Raw genomic sequence first — 19,702 nt, 5'->3', positions numbered from 1 at the left:
TTATTTATTATTATTTTAAAAAAATCTATGATTTTATTTATTATTATTGTGTTATCCGCCTCTTGAAAAGTTGTGGCATTGAGTTACCCGCTCTTTCGAGCCCCCTATCCTGTGGCCTCTGGACCATGAGTGCTTTCAGAGTGGGCTATATCCTGTGGCCTCTGGACCATGAGTGCTTTTAGAGTGGGTTGTATTACTGTCTTTAGGCTATGTGAGTTCAGATCAAAATTTCTTATTTAGTTTTGAGGGTTCAGATCAACATTACTGTCAAATAATATTTTTTTCATTGACATCCCCATCCGATCTCCACGTAAAGTCGTTTCACTTCTGTTTGCTGCTTTTCATCCCTTTCTTGCTCTCTAGCATAGACAATCTATTGAATCTTCCTAAAATAAATAAGGTAGCAGGGAAGTAAGGACCAACAGCTATAATTTTGGCTTTTGGGTTAGTAAGGTGTTTCAGTTCAGTTGTATATCCAAATCAGGATTATGAATTTCGTGAGATTGAGATTATGTCTTTTATCCTCTCTTTCTAGTTCTAATAGTGAGCTTAGGCTTCTCCTTAGAACCATATTTAACTGTATTTGTCTACAATTTCTCATGGTAGTAGATTGGACTGCTTGTGTCGCTAGTATATCGGACGACTATTGGTTCAAGCAGTTAATTTAAGCAAGAAATAAATTTAACTTAAAACTAAATGGAAATAAAGAAGAATCACAGAAGTAAACACAAGATTTTACGTGGTAAAACCTTGACAGTGTGTCAAGGAAACATCCACTAGGCAAGGGATTGGATATTTATTTACTCAAGAATTATTCTCCATCATTACATGATCTCGAGCATTCACCAGTTTTATAAGAGCCTCTCCTCCGTTACATAACTGCTATTAGTTAGAAATCTCATTATAAAACTAACTGGTAGTAATTACTACGACTTTACCCATAATTACATGTCTTGTTGTCACATTTCAACAACAACGATTCTTGTATTTGGGTTCATCTTGAATTTATTCCCCTTGTAGTGTTCTTGAAATAAATACAACCCATATTATCTCTAACTTCAATATTATGGATGATTTGGTCATTTCCATCTTGGTTTTTTACGTATTCCAAGTCTTAGGTAACATCATTTCACCTTTTTAACATCTTCGTGGATGTGTTTCATGCATCTCTTTTCTTGTCAATGTGTAATGTCTTCTGTTATATACTCCATTGCAAGTTGAGCCACATGGTCATGTCTAATGCTGCTTTCTCTTTCTTTGTGCCGGTTTTTCCTTCGGTTGATGGTTTACTTGTCCCCTGGATGAGTAGATCACATATAGCAAATAATTTGATGGTTTCTTTGTCCATGGATTAATTAGAGCTAGAGCTTCCATGCTATGAAAACAAAACTTAAGTTGTTCATGATGTTGCCCATCACCCATTTCGAGAGCTTTTGAAGCAAAGTCACATAGAGTTTAAGAACTATGGGTGAATGAGTTGTGTGTCATTCCTTGTGTTAATGTCGTTGAGTAAGAAGTGGTATCCCGTTGAGTAAGAAGTGGTATCAAATCTATGATGCCTAGGTTTTCATTAAGAAATTCTGATCCTTGCAAATTGCAAGTCTGAGTGCATGACATATTGCGAATGTTAAAATGGCAACATTTGCACTATTCTAACAAGAAAAAAGCTTAGATTTCTAATCCTTGCTATTTTCTGTCAAAGAGCTTCAGACGATGGTTCAACTACTATGTTGTTAGGCTATCGAATATGATTCAAATGATTCACTGGATGCAAACCCCCACTGTCAAAGAAGTGCATTGGATGCAAAACCCCATCACATGATCAAGTTATGCTTGTGTCTAGACCAATTCGAGTAAACCGATTGGATCATAATTAATCTATTATGATCTCTTTTATTTCACCTTTTCTTTTAATTTTTACAGCTTGTTTCTATCTCTGGTCCAAACCTCTGGCACTATTAGAAACCTGTAGTTGTACCCTCATCGAACTTCTTGAGTGTCTTGATTCATATTGACAATTTCCAGATGAAACTTTATTTTTCCTGCAATAGCTTGGGAGAACTATGCAACAAAAAGTATTGAAACTATTGTGGGTGAGTTTAACTTGCCCATAGATAGTCAAACTGAGGAGCAAGTTAACTCATCTTGGCAGTAGGGCCAAGTTGAATTTGATTTGGGAGTATTGGAAGACTAGGTTAAGTTTTTTATTTGTTGCCCTCACTAATGAAGTCATCTTCCTTCCCAGGGTGTTGAATATCAATTGAAATGTATTGGTATAACAACTGAGTGCTACATAGGCTGTGACAAGCCTAAAATCGTTAAGCATGTTTTCTTGTATTGTAAAGTTGCCAAAATGTTTTGTGCTTGGATTTTCTACTAAGTATAATGTTCTCTTTCTCTATATACATTGGAAAAATGTATTGTGTTTGGAGACAAATGGATGATTTAACACACAAGTCAGGCTATTTTGTATCTAATGCACCAATCGACTTTTTTTCTTATGTAAATGATGTTGTTGGGACGCTTTCCTTGGGCTACACTCTTTGTTGCACTATTTTGTCTTGTGTTTTGAAATTTGTTCTTATTAACTGTAGTCCAAAGAGCTATACCAGCACGTTTAACAGTTACTTATGATACCATAATTCACACTCTGGAATTACCTCTAATTCTTCTTTGTCCCTATAGCTTACATCTGGGCCCTCTGATCAGTAATAGTAAAGCACTAAGATTTGTGGGGTCAGTGATAGTAGAGCACTTCAATCTCTTCCTACTAGGAGTTAAAGTGGTGATGTTCAACTAGGTGTGGAGGCAACTAGCTCTACTTGGTTGGTTGTTGAACAGAAAGCACTAGTCCATTGTACCACCCCTCGTAGAATACGAGCTATTGCCCTTCTAAGAAAAGAAGTGTCCGCGTCATCAGTAGTTCTCAATCAATCTGTTGAACTAAACCGATATGCTCGTAAGTAAACTAAACAACATGGCTTAATATCCCCCATCTGTTTGCAACTTTGGAATGGTTGAATTTGGGGATTGGATTTCATTTCTATATTTGTGGTTTTTTCTTTTGGAGACTACATTACAAGTTCAATTACGATATGCATTGACAATTTCATTGAATGTCGGAACATTTAATGAACTGAACTTGAACACTTAATTGAACTCGATTTTGTTTTTATAATATTTGAAACGAAATATGACAGAATAAATTGATCAGAATACACCTCGGTTTTACTTTATTCTTCATCCTTGCCACACACTAACTGAAACAGAGTTAAAGTCCCAACAAGATATGATGACATTACAATTCATAATGATAGAAATTTGCAAATAAAACGTAGAGACGTGAGTCTCTGGTGGGTCTCTATAAGGTGGAATGTGTTCCATGGATGATCCTGCAAGGTGCTTGCTCTGCCCTATTGATTAGTGTTGGGCTTGTTGTTCTTGTTGTAATGCTCTCTGCAAGTCTTTTCTGTTCCCCTTCCCTTCTTCGTTGAGCTCTGTAGAGACTTAGGAATGATGCAATATACCATTCACCCCAGTGGGAAATGATCCCGCGGATGCAAGGGTTGCCCCGCCATGTGATTGAAGCCACTGAAGTTGATCACCCAGAGCCTGTTTACCCGGAACCGGTGATGGGTCAGTGCTAGTACCAACATCTCTTTTATTAGTTCGAAATCCATCATCTTGCCCAGCAACACCATTCATCCCATGTATAGGCTCATTTTTTAATGGAAATACTATTGTTTTAGTCCCTAAGAGTGTGATTGAGGAGCCTGCCCTCCTACTAACATTATCCACTCTTTTGGCTTATTGAGATAATCTAGTTAGGGTTTATACTCCCTTCTTCTGTTGGTTAAGGCTTGCTTATATGAGCTTGCTTATTGAGATGATCTAGTCAGTTCAGGCCTTTCCTTCCTTACTGAAGACCTTACTAACTAGGTAAGCCCTTACTAACCATAAACTCCTTTGTCCTGCTCTTGAAAGAGTTGGTCCTAGCATCTCCACATCTCAATGAATGTCGAAATGAAAGACGGTCATGAAATGGTTGTCTAAATGACTATCTAAACGAATGGTTGTATATAGTCCTTGAAATAGGGTTATAAACAGGCATGTGAGATTGTATTAGAATTGCCATGCTTGTAGAAAGCAAATAAAACAATGAAATCATCAAAGCATGGAAAATTTAAAGGATGAAAATTTATCTCAAAGTTTAGAAATCTTGGTGAATCTTAATAGTCACTAATGTGCAAACTATAAAATATTTGGTGATATATTTGTAAAAATATTCAAATTTATAATGATTTTTTGTATAGTCTCTATTAAATTATGGTGATCTTGAAGGTAAAATATTTTTATACTATAAAAACTTGGCGAATCATTTTTATAAAAATGGAAATTAACAAATCATTTCTTGGAAAAAGCATGGAAAATTAGCCCATCTGCGAATATTAGCCTCTAAAATTTTCCCTGCATCAAAGCATTTACTTATTATAGATGTGTTTACAAAAGGACGCTTAGAAGGTACCATAAGAAAGGAATTAGGTTTAGAAGGTACGAGAGAAGGTGGTTTATCACCCGCAAGCCTTACACTATTTGTATCTGACGAACTTTACGATGAGGATGAGAACACAACAAAACAAGATGAAGAACGAGTGCAACTTCTTTAACGAGGGCTCATTAAGAAGTCTGCAATCATTGCAAAAGCTTCCCCTTCTTCTTGCATAATCTGCTTGAATGAATAAAACCCAAACTACAAACGCATAAGTTATTGTTGTCACCTTACTAGTACATGTATGCTCTAGTGCAGGGTAGCAAGAGGTCCAACTAGATGGGTCATGTGATAAAAAGGCAGTAGGTATTGAGGCAGAGTTTCAGTTCCCAAGGAGTATTTGTGTTTTTCATGATATCTGAGATTATCCATGAACCAATTGGCTCAACGACTTCTCAAATTAAGATAATGTGTTGTTTGTTTCTCTCCAAGACATAAATGAGAAAATCAAAAACTGGCCTCAACTCTCAACTATAGGCTATGCTCGGCTATGAGAACCTTTCTCGAAAGGCATGTTTCAGTTTGTCCAGTGCTCTCTCTAGTGTCTAGGCCTGTATAGTTGAGGTCGAGGGTCGAGGACTTCATCGATGGACCTGAGAAGGCATGGGCTAAAAAGATTGGCAGCAAGGCTAGTAAATTCCAACTGTCTTTCATGGGTAACCGTTTCACACACAGCAGCTGCCTGTTCAATTGCCTTAACTGCGAACTCAACCCATGTAGTTGTCAACCACCCGCTCCCTGCTCCTCCCGCTTAAGGCAGGGACTAGCTGCAATGCAGCCCTTCTTGTTAATATTTTTATTTGTTTTATATGTACCATCATTATTAATATATTTCTACAAATAGTATTGTTTGATCATATAAATAAATACTATCGTCATTACTTTCCATACAATCAAAAGGTGACTGTAGATATGTGCTCCATATCTCTCTTTGTGCAGCAAAATTGCACGCTTTTGACCATCAACAATATTGAGCCCTGTGAAAAAAAGCTCACAGAATTATTTGAGCCCCGTGAAAAAAGCTCACAGAATTATTTGAGGCGCAAAGATGGTTACCTCAAAGAAAATGGTAGAAACTCTTCCCATTAAAAATTACATATTACATTGATCAATAATCTTATTGATAAGAATTATATTGATCAATAATCTTATTCATAAGAATTACAGTCAATTCAGTCCCTGTTAACTTGATTCATGCTTTGTTAACATGACATATATAACCAAACGAGATTTTGTTGAAAATATCTATCGCGCTGCATGATAGATCAATTTATAAGCTTTGAAATTCTAAGATGTCTTTTTAAAGGGATTTCGAAAAAGTAATCCAATAACTGATTGTAGACAAAAACTCATAAAGTTCAAAAATAAAACTTTTTTATTCTTTGTTTTTTGGCATTTCTTAATTCCTGTATGCAAGCCATAAAATGGTACGAACTTTGTCATTTAGAAAAAGACAAGTTTTATAAATAAAATTGTTTATTTCATAAGCATTCGAATTTTTCTACCTTGTCATTTAAACAAAATTACACAAGCAAATTACGCGAGCAAATGAAAATAACAGCACAAAATACTAGATAAACAGATTTGAAAGCACAAAATATTCTATGAACAGAAAGTGCTTCAAAAAATCCTTAGATATAATCTAGATCGACTGAAGAATTGAAACTTATTTTCCAGCTTGGCACCAGGCAACTGAACTTATTTGCCAGCCTGACACCACACAATCGAACACCATTACATCACATGTGGCAGATCAAATTAGTTTCTTTTGCATCAGTCCGAACTCTAGATGTTCTATGTCAACTTGGCTCTGCACACATAACCATGTAGCAGACCAAACTATTCCCTAGTCCACTCAGTACACAATAACATAATAAAAATCAGAGCCATTCCAATCCAATCCATCATTCATGAGGTAATCACCATCGTAATTTGGTAGGAAAATACTGCACAAAACAACAAAAGAGTCAATTCATAGTCAAGCTTTCCAGACAAATAAGCGCAATTTGTACAGACAGTGCAGCTTCAAATGAATGCATATTGCAGGAAAGCGGTAGAATGAATGAATACCAAGACCAACCTTATCGATGAGTGATTGATAATATGGCTTCACTTCCTCCACATCAATTCTGACCTTACTCTTGCTGTATAAATCATATTTACTGTTCACATGAAATAAATAGTGATCAGAAATGCACTCAATATTATAACAGTTATGATAAGTAAAGAATGAGAATGACCCATTGCTCAGTTTCTTACTTGACTATTTTAACCCACTTGAGCATCTCCTTATCTTCATCATTCAGCAAGTGCATGTACGCACCTTCACGATGCAGAGCTGTAACAAAATACACCATCCATTAGATGTGTTATTAGTCCAGTCAAATCAGAATTTTCAGGTTTACAAAGAAAATGAGATATTGTTTTGCTTACGGTAGAAAGAGTGAAATCTTATGACGAAGAGAGCTGCAGGAGGTAATGTTGTGTTATTCATTTTAGCCACCTGTTCAATCCATCAATGAATAAAACAATCAAACAGTCTATGTAGGCATGAAATGAAGTGATATGTTGGCTTATTTTCTGAAAGTATATTACCAGGTACATGTACTCATCGTGACCCCATGACATAAGAACGTTGTCCAGCCCACATTTTTCAGAGTACACCCCGTTTTTGGTGTTGTATTTTGGGTTGTCAAAATCTGGATTGTCCTTGAAAAACTACACACAACAATATGAAAAACCTTTTAATCATTGGTATATTACAAGAAATTTGCAATGGACCAAGAACAAAGTTTTTCAGAAAAATACCAAGTTGCAAAATGAACAAGCTAGATATACATTACCTCGTGGTGAACAATGGTTTCACTGAAAAGGGCATCCCAAAGGAAAAGTGTCACCTGTATAAATTCAAATATGTAAGTTTTTTTAATTAGACATGATTAACAACCAATCCAGTCCATTGCCCAGAACAATCCAGCATCTGCGAATTATAACTAAAATATCATTCAGGACTCTTTAGGAAGCTAAATGCATGAGAGATGTAAATGATGGATACATTCCATTTCATTTTACAGTAGGTAATGTTCACTGAGCTCTCACCTACAACAGCCCATTGAGGCTCCCCTCCAAAGTTAGGATGCAGTAGTACCTTGCCCAGATCTGCATGCATTTTCTCAATCACAATTTCATCTATAACTCAATCACAACTCAACTAGAAGTATAATCCTATGACATATACTGAAATAGATTATTGTTGAACTAATCTCAGTTGGTTTGCTGCACAAGTTAGTATTCAAAGAGTTGGTTTGCTGCACAAGTTAGTATTCAAAGAGTTAGATCGGGTGCAACTCATACCATGGATGAGGCCAGTCAAATGAAGCCAATCTTCATTTGGGTAATCTTTACGAATAGCCTCTGCTGTTTGTAGGAGGTGTTCTATTTGAGGTTCATCGAGGTCAGGGTCACTCTCATCTACGAACTCGTTTAATAGTTCACAGCATTCCCAGATGCTCATGACAGTTTTGTCAAGCTTACCATAATGTTCGCGCTTACTTAATGCCTGCAACCACACACAAAATAATACACCAATGTGGATAACCAAACTCTTATTACAAGTGAGTGCATCCATGGTAACACAGTTGTGATGCAGTCCAGATATTGTGCCTCAAACTCTATTAAGCAGAGATTTTTTTAGTTCTTTGTCTCTCAAATTGATTACAGAATTATAAAAAAGGAGATTTGTAGTGTAGTAATAATAATTTAATTTTAAAATTACTCAGACATCAAATTGGTATATAAAACACTTTTATTTATGAGATAAAAGACCAACTATTCAGCAATTTGAATTTGATAATTAAAGATCTAATAAAACATCCATACTCATGAAATTAAAGAGTATCCTTATGTAAATTGTAGATTATGGACTCCCTGAATATTCTGGGATTCTAAAGACATGGACTAGGTCGCCCATGTCCCGAAATATTCAAGGAACGCGCCGTCGGCTTAAGCTCACAATTGAAAATGGGCATATTTTTTTCATGGGTATATTTTCAACCAGCAAAGTCTATAGAAACTTGGTTTTTATCTGCATTACGAGAATACTTGTAATCAAGGGAGACACTAGCAATGTATCCTTGGCGGAAAATGTTACGAGAAAACTTATAATTAAGGGAGACATTAGCAATGAGAGAACAGAACTTACGTAATCATATGTCTGGTTGATGTGATTAAGTCTATAAAACTCTTGCACACCAGCCCGCCTCTCGCTTTCGCTTTCATAGTTTCTGTTAGGGCCCAACCATTAGTTTTTCACATAATTTGTCATGCGACGATCTACCTGGTAAAGTGCTCTGTAAGGTTTCAATACCTGAAAGCATGACCAAAGGCATTGCTGTCTGGTGTGACAAAACCCCCATCCAACTGAAGAACGTGGGATTGTGAATGGCCCGTTTGGATTTTGTTGATATCATTTCCTTCTAGGAGGGGATCTGCAAAAGCATTTATTTAAAACATAAAATATGTTAAACACACATGGATAGCAAAGACAATATGAAAGATAAAACATGCAATTCATTTTTTATTAACATCAGATATACATTTATAGTACAATATGTGACTCTTGGGTTTCAGATCCCAAGGTCTCTTGGACTGCTTTTGTCCATTCAACTTCCACACTAACCATTTAGGATTAGGTGTCCAACATTCCCCTCCTTAATCCGAAGGGTTATGTATGAGTCCAAGAAGAGCGCTGTAATACAACATGTGCAAAAAATGCATGGCAGCACTAGGCTGAATGTGCTTTATGAAATGTTGGTAAAAAGGGCAGTGGTTTAAGGATGACCACCAACACTGGAACGCTTAGTGCAGTTCTCGGAACTCTTCCAAAACTGGCAAGAAACTGAAGTTTTCTGCTAGAGGAAGTGATCCTATTGTTTTAAAGAGGGAAACCTTCAACCATAAAAGGGAGGCCTCAACTCGCATAAAAGGTAAAACTTCAACCTTAAAAGGGAAGTCTCAACCTGTGATGGTTTAAGGATGACCAACAACTCTGGAATGCTTAATGCAATTCTTGGAACTCTTCCAAAACTGGCAAGAAGCTAGTGTCTTCTGCTAGAGGAAGTGTTCTCAATTGTGTTCCTGGAATGCTTCCGAAACTGGCAAGAAGCTGAAGTCTTCTGCTAGAGGAAGTGTCCCAGATTGCCCACTGAAGGCATGTTCAGGCATCTTTGTCTCTGGCTACAACTTTGAAACTGGTGTGGCAGGTTGTGGCTCAGGCTCGCTTGATGTGGCTTTGAAGCTTGTAGATGACCATCATTTCCCCCCCTGCAGGTACAAGGTGAGAAGATGGAGAAAACTCAACTGCAAGACTGTTCAATACTTTGGAACAAGTTCTAATATGTGTTTGGAATATCTTCTTGGCTGTTGATGCCCATTGCCAAGAAGCGATCCATCCAAGATGAATCTTTGTTCTTGCAAGACACGTTTGTTTTTGAAGCATCTGTGTGAAGAATGGCTGGTTTTATGACAGTGCTTACATGGATGAAGATCAAAACAGTGATCTTTCAAATGGCCAACTCTGTCACAGTGTTGGCATTTTACAATCTGTTGTTGTTGTTGCTGTGGAGGAAGAGGAGTAGAATCTGGAACCGCTGAAGCTGAACTGTCATGAGGAGTAGGTGCACTGTCATAAGGAGCAGGTGAACTGTCATGAATGAATCCAGCACTCTGAAACTAAATGGGCTTTGAGTAGTCTGGAATATGAAAGGACAAGTCCTTGTCATATCCAAGACCAGTTTTGTGCTTGTTGTGGACAAGCTGTTCCCAAGGTCTGATGATGGGCTTGGGAAGTGCAGACTGAGTTTCTGCATCTGTATGTACAACTGCTGCTTTATTGGGCACTGGATCTGAATGAACTTGAACAATATTGACTTGTTGTTTATGGGAGTCTGCTTCATTGTTCTGAACAGAAACAGGTTCAGAATGATGACTCCATTTGTGTAATTCTTCCTGTTGTAGCTTTGTCTCAAGCTGCAAAAACTCTATCTTTTCTTGTGCATTTTGTATACATTTTTGAATGTCAGCAATAATGTCTTTATTGATTATGATTGCGCTGTCAGTAGTGGATACGATTAGAGTTCTCAATAACTCTAATATTCTTTCAAGCTTAGCCATTTTTCTACACCTTAAAAATCCTCCAAATCCCACAGAAAAATGTAAGCTGCTAAATATCTTCAAGTTACACAAGAAAGCCCTGTAGCTTAAAGGGAAAAAAAACCAACCAGAGATATCTTGAAACTATGAAAATTATACAAATATCACCGAGTCCTTCTATATTGAATCCTCTAATATTTTGAAGAAATCCCTCGACTGCTGCAAAACTATCAGCTGCTAAATATCTTCAAGCATCAAAAAAACTCTTGTGGAAATTCTTCTTATAATCTTAATTGGTTCATTTGCTACTGCACTGCGTGGATGGTGGTTTGCATCATCTTTTGTTGCTCGACCGAGAAAAGATTTATTTCGACATCTTATTAACAACACTTCAATAAAAATCTCTGATATGAACAACCTTTAAGAAAATACACTAATTCGGTCTATAATACCACGAAACTTGCTAATTAGGAATCAAATCAATACATATCTTCCTTTGATCTGTATGCCTTCTCTAGCGCTACCAAACCATTTCACTGTTCTGCAAACTAGACAAGTCGCTCTCTATTGCTGAAGAGCAGTTTTCGTTTTCCGCCGAACGGGAGGAACTCCACGCTTTTACCCAAATCGCAATTACTGGCAAATTCACACTTTCCCTTTTATATGCAGAAGCTATTTTTCAGATTATGATTATAAAACCATTTCACAATCAATCACTGTATATGGGAGTTTCCTCTTTCATGGCAAATTTAGAACTTCTGAAATCTTCAATCAAATCCAATGACTCAATTCATGCATATATGACTTGAACCTATGAAACAATGCGCCCATATTCCATTCGACATTATTAATCGACCCAACCAGCACAAAAACTCTGTATTTTCGACCCAATATCAATCATGTATATATTAGCAGATTCAACTCGAATCTGTTCAAGAATAAACGCCCACCAGACACCTATAACCCAATACAGCAATGGTTCCCTTCAGACAGAGTAGGCCTACACTATCCGACTCTCCCAGGAAGATCTCACACCTGCGACAACATTACCTTAATATTGGCATTTTGCAATTATCCTGGTTCGATTCAGCTGTATATATAACATTGTTTCGATTTTCATGAAGAATTATGCGTAGATTCAGAACAACACAAACAGGAGCTTCACTATGACAGTGCTACTATGATCATGAAATTGAAAGCTCAGATACAAGCGCTGGAAGATCGTGCAAATGCTGCAAAGGACTCGCAGACAACATACCACCGTATTCCAACTCATATTCAAAGCATAAAATCATCATTTTAACCAGCAAACAAATCCCTACCGAGATGCCATTAATTGCCACCCATCATTATATAACAAAACTGCCAGATAATTTTACATAGATAACGCTAATCAAAGATAGAATCATTCACATCACACAACCAACTGTAATTATCCCATCTTCAAAATCCAGATGTACTTGCTTGGAACTATATACGCGGGCCACTTGAACAAAACCCTAAAAACCAAATATATATCCATGCCTTATATCCAATATCAAGAAAGCAAACTTGAGAAAGATAGCAACATTTCCAATATAGTCACTATGGGACGGGTAAAATTATAGTTTTATCTCCAAAGAATCGCATCTGATTTTGATTGGCATAAAACCTGGCGCGCCATTATACAATACGGTGATGTAGAGGATTGATAACTATGCTTACGCACTGAGAGCCGAGAACACTCTGCCACTGAGCTCTTCCGAGACTACTGAGGCACTATTGCGACTATTGCTATACTTATTTAACTCACGACTCGTCCTCAGTCACAAAGCAGCATAATGCAGGGTACAAGCACAAGGAAAATGTTCGGGCATATTATCAACAATTTGAAGAGCAGCAAACTCAAAGTTTGATAGATCAGAGGGTCAAGGAACATCTTGGTCAGACAACAGCTTTCCAGCAGCAAGTTGGTGCCGCCTTCCAGCATCAGCTTGCTTCTATACAGGCTGGGCAACAGAGGCCTCGTATTCCAATGTTACAACCACCTACTTTGCCTGTACCGGGATCTACACAGGTCCCAGGTTCACATTGTTTTCATCTACAGTCCGCACCGCACAGAGAGAAGACCACAAACTTTTCAACTTCCGTAGGCTGTTCGACTGTTCTTGGTTCAATTTGTGTATAGAGATGAGACGTAAGGTAATATGTGGAGAGTAAGGGCCGTTATGCACCAACAACTATGAAACCAACCATGATGGGAAAAATGAGCTGGTGAATCAAAACATTAGGTGTGCAAAGAATAATCGATGGAGAACTAGAATCCAGAAGAGACGCAGCAACATAGGGAGGTGATTCCACAACTCAGGCTTGTGGATGACGGATGGGATGGTTAGAAATTGTAGGCCGTTCTGCTAACCTTGAAGCAGTTTTTAGTTTGTATCCCATTATTCAATTTCAGACTGTATCTATCCCCATCGTTAGCTCTGGTCTACTTCAGATTCAGTAGTATTCACATTTATGCTCTTCTACCTGCCAGTCTTGAGGCTTGTAACGAAAAAAATCGAGAAATAACGTTCTGGAAACGTTTACAGAAATAAACCCTCACTGCGACGGCACGAAAAGTTAGCGTTTCTCGAGACAAATTCTTCTGCACTCGAGAGTTTTTTTTTCTTTCCGAAAGTTGCCGAATCCTCTCGTGACACAGACTACAGTATACCCGTTATACTGCTGAAACAACTGCTGAGGTGTATCTCATCTATAGGCGCTCGACACTATGTATGGAGGTGATGAAATTGCAGCTATAGTTCTTGAACCAGCGCTATTCATCAACCAGTTGCAGTCATGAACCAGCGCTATTCATGAAGAAAAGAAATTTAACGTATAACGCTTCTGAGAATGGACAGATGCGTTATGAGGCAGTGCTGGAATAAGGCCGAGGCAAATTATTTCAGATCTGAACACAGAATAATCAATGAAGGAACAGGTGCAAAAAACGTCTTTGCTCAGAATAATCAATGAAGGCGCAGGTGCAAAAAAAGTCTTTTTTTTTAACGTTTATGACACTCGGGGATCTGAACATTCAGACAGAGGGGCAGCAAATTTTATGGACAACAGACACCAGCAGCAGTATAATCAAGTTGCAGCTAAAATTTAGCTCAATAAATATTCATGAGAAAATATTCATGAAGTTTATGGCAGAAATAAACTGCACAGAAAGGCCATAAGACAAATGGCTCACATTAATTATGCAGGGCATGAATACGCCTGCTCTGATACCATGTTAAACACACATGGATAGCAAAGACAATATGAAAGATAAAACATGCAATTCATTTTTTATTAACATCAGATATACATTTATAGTACAATATATGAGTCTTGGGTTTCAGATCCCAAGGTCTCTTGGACTGCTTTTGTCCATTCAACTTCCACACTAACCATTTAGGATTAAGTGTCCAACAAAATAAAATCATCTCATCAGAGGAAAATTTTTAAAGATTGCATTACAAAACTAAGAATATGACAAGGGAATAAAAATTCATTGCATTTCAATATAAGGTGATGACCTTGAACGATGATTGTCATCTTCAATTGAATTCAGTGTGCTTAAAATCTGATTGAATCGCTGAAAGAACCTGCAAGGAAATCAATATATCTGTTTGGTCTGAGCATATCGTTGACTGTAGCCATGCTTTGAGAATACACAAATCAAACTGCAATCAATATAAAGACAAGCAAATGGAGACAAAATTTTAACCATACCGCAACTCTGGTTCGAGCAACAGAGGACTGAGAGAGTACTTAATTGGAAGGAGGCGAAGAGTACAATTTAGGGATGTTGTATATATAGTGGAGAGGGCTTGTTGGGGCTTGCAATGCCACCTCAACCGATTCAGGAGAATGAGTCAGAGAGCATATCCGATCCAGAGATATTTGACATCTCGGGGTTGAGACAGGCCTGGAAAACGTGCCAAATGTGGGTCTCCACTGTGTGTTTTACTATGAATGATAAAGTTAATTACTATGTAAATTAATTTTATTTGCAGAGACCTGAAATTCTGCTTCAACTAATTTAACTTATTTCGAGAAGATTTCAATTTTCTCCAAGTTTAAAAAATAATAAATTAAGATAAAATTCAATCTCATACAACAAAACTTAAATTTATCAACAATTAATTATACACCAACGACGATGTTATAAAATTTAATATTAGTTCGATTTTCAGATTCCAGCGGTGGCTCATGGAGAGCACGAAGAAACAGGGAAGCTGATATAATGAGCGTTGGATGAGATAGTGATGATGAGGATGATGCTGATGAAGATGATAAGCACAAATGTTGGTGAGATTCGGACTGTTGGGCAACCAGCAATTCTAACCATTTGACCCTTAATATTATACATATCATATGGATAACGTTGACCTATTAAGAAAGGAAAATAGATTTTAATTTTTAAATAATTTTTTGGAATGATTGTTTTTTACTTTAATTTTTGGGGTTATTTTTAGTTAGTGAAAATTATATTTATCTAAATATTTTTTTTATATAAATTAACTGTAAACATGTATTTGTTAGGTTACTCTTAAAAAATGTATTTATTAGTTTATTTTTAAAAATCTAATTGTAAAATAAACCACAAAGGCTTAATTTAATAGTATATATCCAACTGTTTTGATAATCACAATAATCGACAAGGCAATGCTCAAAACTTAATAGTTGTTTTAACAATTTTCTAAATATTTTTGGAAAATATTTTTAATTAAAAAAAAATCTCATTTATTATTTACAATGAAAAATTATCCAAATTTCCAACTAACTATTTTTTTTTTTTTTAAATGGGAGGGGCTAGTTCCCTTTAGAAGCATTATGGGCCCTCTTTTTTATACATATACGTGTTAAAAACCTGACAACCGTCACATCGAAACGATCATATTACAACCACATGGGGCAGAATACACTGCAGTATTTGCGTAGCTCAGCAGGATTAGAAATCGGCCGGGGTGCGTGCAAACCGACCGCCCTGACCGCTACATCATGCACTCGCGTGCTTCCAACTAACTAAATTTATATTACAAATAAATTAAACAATTTAAAACTTGATTTATATGACATACTAGAGCTCACCCTTGGAATATGAGATTTTAGTGCTCACCCTTGGAAATATGAGATATAAATTAAACAATTTAAGACTTGATTTATATGACATATCAGTGCTCACCATTGTCTAAGCATTATTATAATGACCAAATTCTTATTATCATTACCAAAATCTCGTTATCATTACCAAACCTTTATATTGTTAGAGATTTTAGTGCTCACCCTTGGAAATATGAGATATAAATTAAACAATTTAAGACTTGATTTATATGACATATCAATGCTCACTGTTGGAAATATGAGGTTAGAGATTTTAGTGCTCACCCTTGGAAATATGAGATATAAAATAAACAATTTAAGACTTGATTTATATAACATATCAGTGCTCACTGTTGAAAATATGAGATTTTAGTGCTCATCGTTGTCTGTCATTAACCCATTAAGCATTATTATAATGACCAAATTCTCATTATCATTACCAAAATCTGGTTATCATTACCAAACTTTCATATTGTTAAAATGTGTGTGCATTTGTATGTTCATCCTTATTATAATGACTTGCTTAATCATGACCGCTTTGATTTTTATATAATATAATGACTTGCTTAATCATGACCGCTTTGATTTTTATATAATATAGTTAATTAAGATGAGGAGCAAAGTTGTTTTGTGTGTGAATTTTAACATTTTACTTATATTCCCAATCATATTTTTTAAATATTTTATTTTTTATTAAAGTTTTTTTTAAATTTTTTTTCATAAATATATAAATTATTTTATAGTAAGATTAGTTTCATTAAATAAAGTTTATATAATAAATATAATGTAAATTTAACAATGGTTAGAATGTTTATTTTAATGTTCTAAATACTAAAAAGTTTTTTCATTAGATAGTTTTTACAAGGTGTTTATGGGAAAATGTCTCATTAAATAGGTAAGGAATAAAATCAAATTGAAAGTCTCAATTAAGTTCTTTTTTATCTAGGATAGTTGAATCTTTTCAACTATATGGTTTAACAACCAATATTGATGGGATTTATTGTTAAAGATGAATAAAGAATGCAATCGAAAACATTCAAAACAGTATCCTACAAACTATGATGTTAAGAACTATAATTTAACAAACAAGATTACTCCATAGCTACTAAAGAACAATTCAAACACTAGTCTATAAAACAATAAAGAAAAAGAAAACAACAATTCAACAAATAGGATTAGCCCAAATCTACTAAATGACAACATTAGAAATCTATAATAATTGTAGAAAGGAAAAGATTAATTAATGTCGAAAGAAATAAAGAAGGATGAAACTATAATGAGCTAATAAAGGAGTACATGTATGTATAGAATAGTCCATCGACATAAATTCTTATCATATGACTCTATTAGGTTCACAGTTCAAAGTAGTCCTTATATGGAAATCATGAATCGATGCAAATAACTAATTTAATTAACTTGGAATCGAAAGAAACAAATCTAACATATTATGTTCTACAAATGGTATTTATACCCCACCCCCCGCCTTGGTAAGAATAATCAACGAAGTATACAAGTCTCCTAAGAAAAGGAACTAAGCTAATCTAGCTCGAAATAAGAAAAAATAGATTCATTCTAATTTGCAAAAAGAAAACCACTTCCCACAAAGTAGTTCAAGAAACAAATGAAATCCTTCAACAAAATCTTGGCTAGGAAAATGGGTTCTTGATATGAAGAATGGACCAAAAATATATTTTACAAAATATTTATCCCTTTTGCATATATAATTTCCCAACCCATAATCCCTAGGGCACTGCTCATATGTATAGTGTGATAGCATTCTCTCTTCCATATATGAGAAGAAGGGGGGATTAATCATGAGCCTTAATTTGGTTCTAGTTTTGACATGTAACTATTAGTAAGAAACCCCAATTAACTAAAGGAGATATGGTGGTTATGGTGCACGTGTTGGCCACAGGAAATTTCTAGCTCCCTTGGATTAAGTTAATTTCATTGACATAAAAAGGAAAGAGTTAAGGGAGAGGAGGGTTGGGTGGTTGAACCCTAACTGCTTGGCCCTCTGGTTCATGCCTCTTTTTATTCGCATTGCCAGCGTATACATCCTTTGTTGGTGATGCCAATGTCTTTTTGTTGGGGCTCTCACTGCAGTAGTTTTAGATGCTCCGTTGTGGCCTTTTGCATGTGTTCTAGTCTTTTTTTCTTTCGTTTGTGTCTCTGTTGCCATCACTCTGCTTCGATCCAGGTTCCGCTCATGGTCTTGTTTAGGTGTGTCATCACTCTGCCTCTCGTTATCGTCATTTTTTCCTTTTTCAAGGGACTTTTGTACTATTGTCCATTTGGCTGTCATTGTGATCTTTTCGCTAGGATTTGATGCCATGATTTATTTAGTATGAGGCATGGTTTTGGGGGATTTTTCATGGGCTATGATGGCGGCCTATACTCTATTATAGTTTTTTTTGATATTTCATGTAATGTTTGTTGGGGTTTTTTTACATCCTTTGTTAGCCATTTTTTGTGGTGTAGGTATATTCCCCTAAGCTTATTTTCCTTCTTAGCCATGAAGCGTTATTGCTTGATTGTGTTCAACATATGCAAATGTAAGATTGTTCTTATTTTAGATGAATAAAATTGGGGGTTTATTTTCTCCTTGAAAAAAAAAAAAAAACCATTGACATGGTAATGACACATCTTACTTATTACTAATTTCACATCTTGCCATTTCATAAGCAATCAATTATAGTCTATTGTTGGTGGCCTCTTAGAATAAATCTCATTGAGTTACTACTCCTCCTACCACCTTTGGTTGTTCTTTCTTGTACTTCCACCATTTGATTGTATCCTTTGTCTCTTATATCTCATTATTGTCTTAAGTGTTTCCAACCTGTTTGGGGTTCCTTTTCATCTTTCTTGTGTTATGTTGTTTCTACTTGTGTAGTGAATCCCTTGAGTGTTTTTGTTTTTAATTACTTTTTGAAAAACAAATATTATAATTTGAGCCTTGAATGGTATTCTACTATTGGATCAGGAGCTAAGCTCGATAATTAGGAAATGTTTCATTCTTTAGTTTAAAGTGTATGATAATGAAGTGCATATGCACAACTTATGCCAACAATAATATGATTTTGGTCATTACTATTCATCAAACATTGGTGGTATTGCTTCAAATTTTCAAGTGATACACTTGTGGGCACAAATTGATGCATGAAACTAAAAATGAGATCAATGATGGCGCATCACTAGAGTCACATTGATATGGATAACAGATGGGTGCTAGGAAAGACACTATGATGAATGGCATGCAAGAGAAAGTTGTGAAATGAAATCAATCTGCCACACGAAGATATGTCACTAAAACTAATGCTTTCTCAAATTGTTAGAAAATTATATATTACCGAGCAATGGAACACATAAAATATTACATAAATATAAACATAGAAAATGCATAAAACAAGAGAGACACAGATATGCATGGTTCACCCAGTTTGGGCTACATCCATGGAGAAATAGCCAGTCCTTCTTTTATTATATTATCCAGCAAACTGAAGAGATACAACCTACAATAGATCTGCTGTCACACCCTCTTCGCTCTCAATCTCCTCTCTCTTCCTCACTTAGAATGCAGAGATACATAGACGCAATACAATTCCCTCATATATAGAGAGGGTTTGCCTTCTAGGGCAAAAAAACCCTAAATTAAACATAACTTCCACCGTCAAATCATCTGCCTAATGAACGGCCCAGATTGACTAGAAATTACTAGACTTTTACGAGGAAATTTTACATCTATTTTTAGTTTAGGGGGTGCTGCCCCCGAACCCCCGCCGGGGGACTACTGGCCACTGGACCCCCGCCGGGGGACAAGTCCCCCCCGCACCCCCCCGCGTGGAGGGGTGTACAGTCTTCTTGGGGTATATATTCGGCTGAAAC

At 36.1% G+C, this 19,702-nt stretch overlaps 1 pseudogene across 1 annotated transcript; it reads right to left on the bottom strand.

Annotated features, from left to right (window-relative positions):
* Window positions 1-6,098: 6,098 nt before the first annotated feature.
* Window positions 6,099-14,561, bottom strand: LOC149258129 (putative inositol oxygenase; annotated as a pseudogene). Its single transcript, XR_016256779.1, has 12 exons — window positions 14,444-14,561; window positions 14,248-14,316; window positions 8,916-9,036; window positions 8,751-8,832; window positions 7,904-8,108; window positions 7,649-7,708; window positions 7,393-7,446; window positions 7,145-7,267; window positions 6,983-7,052; window positions 6,809-6,887; window positions 6,630-6,711; window positions 6,099-6,495 (listed from the first exon to the last, which is right to left on the bottom strand). The product of XR_016256779.1 is annotated as a putative inositol oxygenase (transcript).
* Between the last annotated feature and the right edge of the window lie 5,141 nt (window positions 14,562-19,702).

Source organism: Pinus tabuliformis, chromosome 6, assembly GCF_031772625.1.
Source record: "Pinus tabuliformis cultivar Carrire ecotype Pingquan chromosome 6, CPIR1, whole genome shotgun sequence".
Taxonomy (NCBI): Eukaryota; Viridiplantae; Streptophyta; class Pinopsida; order Pinales; family Pinaceae; genus Pinus; species Pinus tabuliformis.
The sequence above is the reverse complement of the archived record's forward strand: the minus strand, read 5'-3'. Positions and strand labels throughout refer to the sequence as shown.